This window comes from Stegodyphus dumicola, chromosome 6, assembly GCF_044657685.1.
Source record: "Stegodyphus dumicola isolate Sdum_Otavi_A_Nest chromosome 6, ASM4465768v1".
NCBI lineage: Eukaryota > Metazoa > Arthropoda > Arachnida > Araneae > Eresidae > Stegodyphus > Stegodyphus dumicola.
The window spans coordinates 198,130,427-198,136,426 of record NC_140773.1 but is presented as its reverse complement, the minus strand read 5'-3'; positions in this window follow the sequence as shown (position 1 = coordinate 198,136,426).

Sequence of the window (6,000 nt, the reverse complement as noted above, 5' to 3'; positions counted from 1 at the left end):
AGACTTCATCATCGGCCGATAGATGGCGCCACGACTATCGTTGGCGCCACTGCTCAACTTCTTCACTACTGAAGACTTTGCACTTTTATTATAAGTGCACAGGATTTTTCCATTTTTATGGAATTTATCGAACTTTTACAGGTCCTTAGGGGAATGATAAACATGTAGTGGTAAAGGCCTTCGGGTCGAACACCACTTAACGAATGATGATCTCCGACCTTTCCGCATTTAATTTTTTCACCATTTCATTTCTGTGCAGGAAAGTGTTTTTCCTTTACCAAGAAGAATTGAAAAAAAAAAAAAAAATTGTGACTCTGATGATAATAGTTCTAAAATAATTTTGTACGTTGTACTGTATTCTTTTGAAATAATGTGATTCCGAACAGCAGCTCTATAAACCCAAAAAAGTATAGTGCTGCTTCAAATGAAACTATTGACCCTCTGCCACTTAAAAAAAAATACAAGTTACAAGCTGGATATTGAAGTTAGGGATCAATTATTCTCAGATCATGACTTACTCCGGGTTTCCTTAATACTAGCTGCTGTATGACACTAGACAAAGAAGTCTTTATTAACGATTGGCTGAAACACATAAAAGTTCTAAGCAAAACTGTCCACCGTTATACTCGGAGGATGACATTGGAAGTTTAGTTTCAGACTTTTCTGAAATTGCCATCTCTGCCTATGACACATGCTGAGAAACAGCTCACAAAGAGAAAATTAAACATTTACCTCAACTCTTGGATCTCATTAGAAAGTGAAACGCAGCTTGAAGAAGATATGAACGAATAAGAAATCTGGAAGACAAGGGGAGCATGAATCAGCTACACAATGCATTGAGGAATGAAACAAATAACAAGCACAATTCGATTGGTCTAGCTATGTTACCTCTCTGCCTACTGATAACTCGAAATAGAGAGCAGCCTCTGCGCATAAGAAATGCTACAAAACCACTCCGCTCGTTAAAGGCCTTCAAAGGATCTATGACACAGAGTCTGAGAAAGCAGAACTCTCAGTAAAGCATCAGTGAATTTCAGTTTTTCACCAACAATATTTATAATATTTCAGTGGAATCTTCAGTCTGCACTCTCGCTTCGCAATGCCCCAACTTCCCAATAACAAAACATAATTTCAGTCTTATTGTAAAGGTACTGGGCTATACCAAGAATCTTCGAATTAAAGGCCACAGTCGTGATACGTCACCAATTACAAGTGGCTTCGCTGTTTCGATATTCACTTGAAACATAACGATCACTTTGACCTTGCGATCGATAGTTCTTGTAACGATCAGCCCGAATCCATCATTGAAAACGATCGAATCAATATGGTAGCTATGCTGTTTGTACGTTCACGAAGACAGAATTCAAGTGTTCCAAGGTACTTAAGATTTAGCATTGTGTTATTTACATGTGTGTTGATAGATTGCTATCCAATTCTGAGAAATATAGATGGATGCACTGCATCAAATTATTCAAATCATTCCGAAAACAACTTTAGGAGTTTCCCGAGAAATGAAGAAATAACGAAGAAAATTGTTAGTTAATTTTCGTCGATTCGAATGGATTCCGAGCACATGAGCATGCGCTTCTGAAACAAGTTCAGCTTCGTATTTTTTCGTATATTGTTAAATTATAAATAAATTACTGTATTTTCATTTAAATATTGCTGATTAATGATAAATTGACATTACATATACAACATGAATTGTAAACTGTGTCTGTATAGTCAATAAATAGATACCGCCAATGCTGATGTGAATTTTACTTCCTTGTACGTACTAAAGGAAGTATTGTAATCATGAAACATTTGGGGTATCATATTTCAACGAAAAATATCCATTTTGATCACTATCGAATGCAATTTAACGCTGTTTTGGCGTGACACTTGTACGTAAGGACAGAGTAAAGGACTCTTTTATCACAAACGAATTATAAAACTGATTTAAATAGTTTTTCCCGTGGCGTCTGTACGTACTTGCGTACGTATGTATGTACGTACGTATCGACGTATGTATGTATCTCGCATAACTCAAAAACGAGTAGCCTCAGAACGTTCAAATTTTGTATACAGGACTGCTATAGTATGTTGTTGGCACCTTCCAGTTTTGGTTGCAATCAGCCGCACCAAAAGTATTGTTACGAAATGTCAAGGAGCGGTGGGATAGCTTCACCTCAAAGCAGGTTTAGGGTGGCCACATTTGGCGACAAAATTGGCGATATGCCATAGACGGATTGAGAACCTTCTGGAACGAATTCTTACTGGTTTAGCCCAGAATATTCTCGAACACAAGCCAAAAGCTATATAAACCCTACTGGTACGCGGACAGTCAGTCAGTTATTCAGTGCGGAGTTAGTGATAGTCCATCGAGTTGATAGTCAGTCAGTAAGTGCCGAGTTTGTCGTCGACTGCCCCAAAAGAGTCTCTTAGTGTATCGCGGTTAGTGCATCGTCGAGAGAGTGTGTTGAGCACCGGGAACGATTGAACTGAAGAGTCGGGAACCGTTCTCTAGTGTATCGTCGAGTGCATCGCGAGTTATAACGTGGAGAGTCTCGAAGTACGAGCAGTTCCGAGAACGACCGAGCAGAGTCGGGAGCTGTACTCTGGTGGTTTGCAGAAGCTGCCTCCACCGTTACAACCTGATAACATAGAGGCTGTGTCGCTGATTGTGTTAGCGTGCTTATAGTAGTTTTCTGATTACTGTAAAAGTGTGGTTGGAGCTGTCTTGAAAAATACTGGTCAATAAAGTGTGTTTTGATACTCTATGAAGTGCTGTTGTCATTATTCACTCCAAATCCGCACGAACCCCGTACTTACGAACGTGAAAAGTAGAAAAATAACGTAACTGTATTATATATGTAGATCCACTCTGGTACTCGGCTCAGAGAGCTCATTTTACTTCCTTGTAGTAAGTAAAGTAAGTATTGTAAACACGAAAAATTCCGGGTACCATATTTCAATGAAAATATCCATTTCCCTTATCGAATGCAATTTAACGATGTTTTTGCATGATATCTGTACGTAAGGAAAGAATAAATGACTCTATTTCTCCAAACGAATTATAAAACTAATTTAAAATGGATTAAAAAGAGATTTTTTTCATGATGTCTGTATATACACTGCGTAAAAAAAAAAAAAAAAAAAAAAAAAAAAAAAAAAAAAGTTTTATATCTTTCGTTCTACTGGGCCAATTGACGAAATTCTACTTGCCGTTTTTATCACTCGAAAGTGCGACTTAGGATATATATTAGATTTATACATAGCATTGTTCCAATATACGTATTTTGACACAAAATCGGACTTTTTCTGAAATAACATACCAATTGTTTTCCATATTTCCATTCTACGACTCAAATTACGCCAAACTGCCAAGTTTTGTAAAAATCGCACGACTAGATTTAAAAAAATTAGCTCTCAAAATTTTAAATCTTCAATGCTAATTCAATGCCAATTGTATATATTTATTAATCTCCCTTTTTTATTACCCCTATTTGATTCTTATTTCACATTTCGAAATTCAGGCTCATTACAAATAAAATTTACCCATTTTTTATAATTTATTTTTTAAAAATTTGCATTTTTAAATAATTTTTATAAATGAAAAAAAATTGGCATATTTGTTGAAAGCGGTAAAACATCAAACGTGGTTTAGACACTTTTCTAAAATTATTTGAAAGTAGGAATAGTGTGACTTTTTTCTCGCTCATGTACAATGTAAAAAAGTAGGAACGAGTGCCTTTTTTTCCGCTCCGTCATAAAAATTGCTGAAAAAATTGCGCCAAGATAAATTTTTGAACTTCTCCGTAAATTTTACAAAATTTATTACCTAGGCATAATTTGAGTCGTAGAATCGAAATATGGAAAAAAAAGTTGACATGTTATTTCAGAAAATAAATACGTATGTTAGAACAATGCTATATATAAATCTAACATATATATCATAAGTCGCGCTTTGGAGATATGAAAAAAGCAATTTGAATTTCGCCAATCGTCCCAGTAGAACGGGAGATATAGTATTAAACTTTTTTTTTTTTTTTCCACAGTGTACATACGTAATAGGATATGTGACATCTTTGGCTTTCGAAAAGCATTTTGCATTAATTTTTTTACTAGAAAAATTTCGGGTATTATATTTTAACGAAAAAAATCCTTTTTGACCGCTATCGAATGCAATTTAACGATGCTTTAGCTTGACATCTGTAAGTAAGGACAGAATAAAGAACTCTTTTCCCCCCAAAAAATTATAAAACTGATTTAAAATGAATTCTGAAGAGATTTTTTTCGTGGCATCTGTGCCAACGTATGTATCTCGCATAACTCAAAAACGAGTAGCCTCAGAACGTTAAAGTTTTGTATATGGGACTGCTACGACAAGTAGATGTACACCTCCCATTATAGTTGCAACGCGCCGCACAAAAAGTATATAAATATATGTATATATATATTTACTCTATTATTCGGCTCAGTGTGGTCAGTTTCTTTAATCTTATATGTTTGTAAATTGTCCTTTTTTGCTTTAAAAAGGATTGAATTGTCTTGTTCTTATCCTCCGGTTAAGGTATTTTTTGCCTTTAGTTAACCTGCATGCGATAATTGTGGAATTATCAACCATTTAAAAATTGTTTTAGTGCGACTAAGCCTAATTATTTTTACCATAGCAGCCATATTTGTTTACATTTGAAACTTAGCAGAATAGTTGTTGCTATTGTGAATTACTTAGTTTACTATTGTGAATTAAATAATGCTTAATCCATTCTGGAAATTATTCGAAGAAATAAGAGTTGAAAATTTACTTCGTGATTTTTAATATAAATATTTTGAGTTTTTATGCATTTTTGCCTTGTCGCGAAGTGAGAACTGAATTAATTGAATGAGAAATACTGAATTGTCTGTGAAAAACTATTTCTTTTGTTTGTTTAATTTCTTTTTTTACATCGTTTTAGATTTATTATAGTATCTGAATAGAACATGTTGCAAAGATTAGATAATTCTTCAGATGATATAATTTTTATGCATTCTTTGCATTTCTTTGCGTTTTTTTTTTTTTTTTTTTTTCATTGGTTGGTTTTTGCGCTACCGACGAAGTAGATTTAATTCAATCCAATAAGTTTAAATGAAATGGAAGAAAAAATGCGTATAATTTAATATTGTCTACAAGGAAGTCATGTGGTGTACACATCAGATTTTTTAAATTCTTATATGTTGGTAAATTGCGCATTTTTAGCTTTTAAAGTGATTGAATTATGTTGTTCTCATCTTTCGGTTAAGGTTTTTATGCCTTTAAGTAATCTGCATGAAATAGTTGTAGAATTATCAACAATTTAAGCGCGGCTACGCCTAACTTCTGTTTATCATAGCAACCATATTTGTTTACATTTGTAACATAGCAGAATAGTGAATTCAGTTTCTGCACCTTCAGTGTCTTTTTGCCGAGTGGGACCAAAATTAAACTTTCATTTTAGTGCACCGATAAATTGCTTTGTTGCCTGCTAGCTACGAATGGCTTGCTTTTGCGTGGAAACTCTAATTTTAGTTGTAGAATTTATTCTTTTTTTAAATTTTATTTCTTAACTGTATTTGGTGTTTTATTTTTTTTCTATATTTTTCAATTTTTAATGAAGATATTTTGAGGTTTTACGTATTTTTGCCGCGAACTGAGAACAGAATTAATTGCGTGAGAAATATATCTCTAATGAAATTCGAGGAAATAAGTTTAAATGAAATACCGTAAAAAGTGCGTATAATTTAATATGCCGTAGAAGGAAGTTTGGTGGTGTACGCATCAGCTTTTTTTATTGTTATTATCGCTAACGGATAAAGTTTAAAGAATTACATTTTACATTTAATTTCAACTTTGTGCGTTATTAGAATTATGAAGGGGGCTTTGAAGCCTAGCATTATCATTAGAATCAATAAGCAGATAATTACGAAAGTGCCACTTCTTCAAATGCTCAAATTGAGAAAGTTATAAATATTATTATAGAGATCAATACTTACCTATCT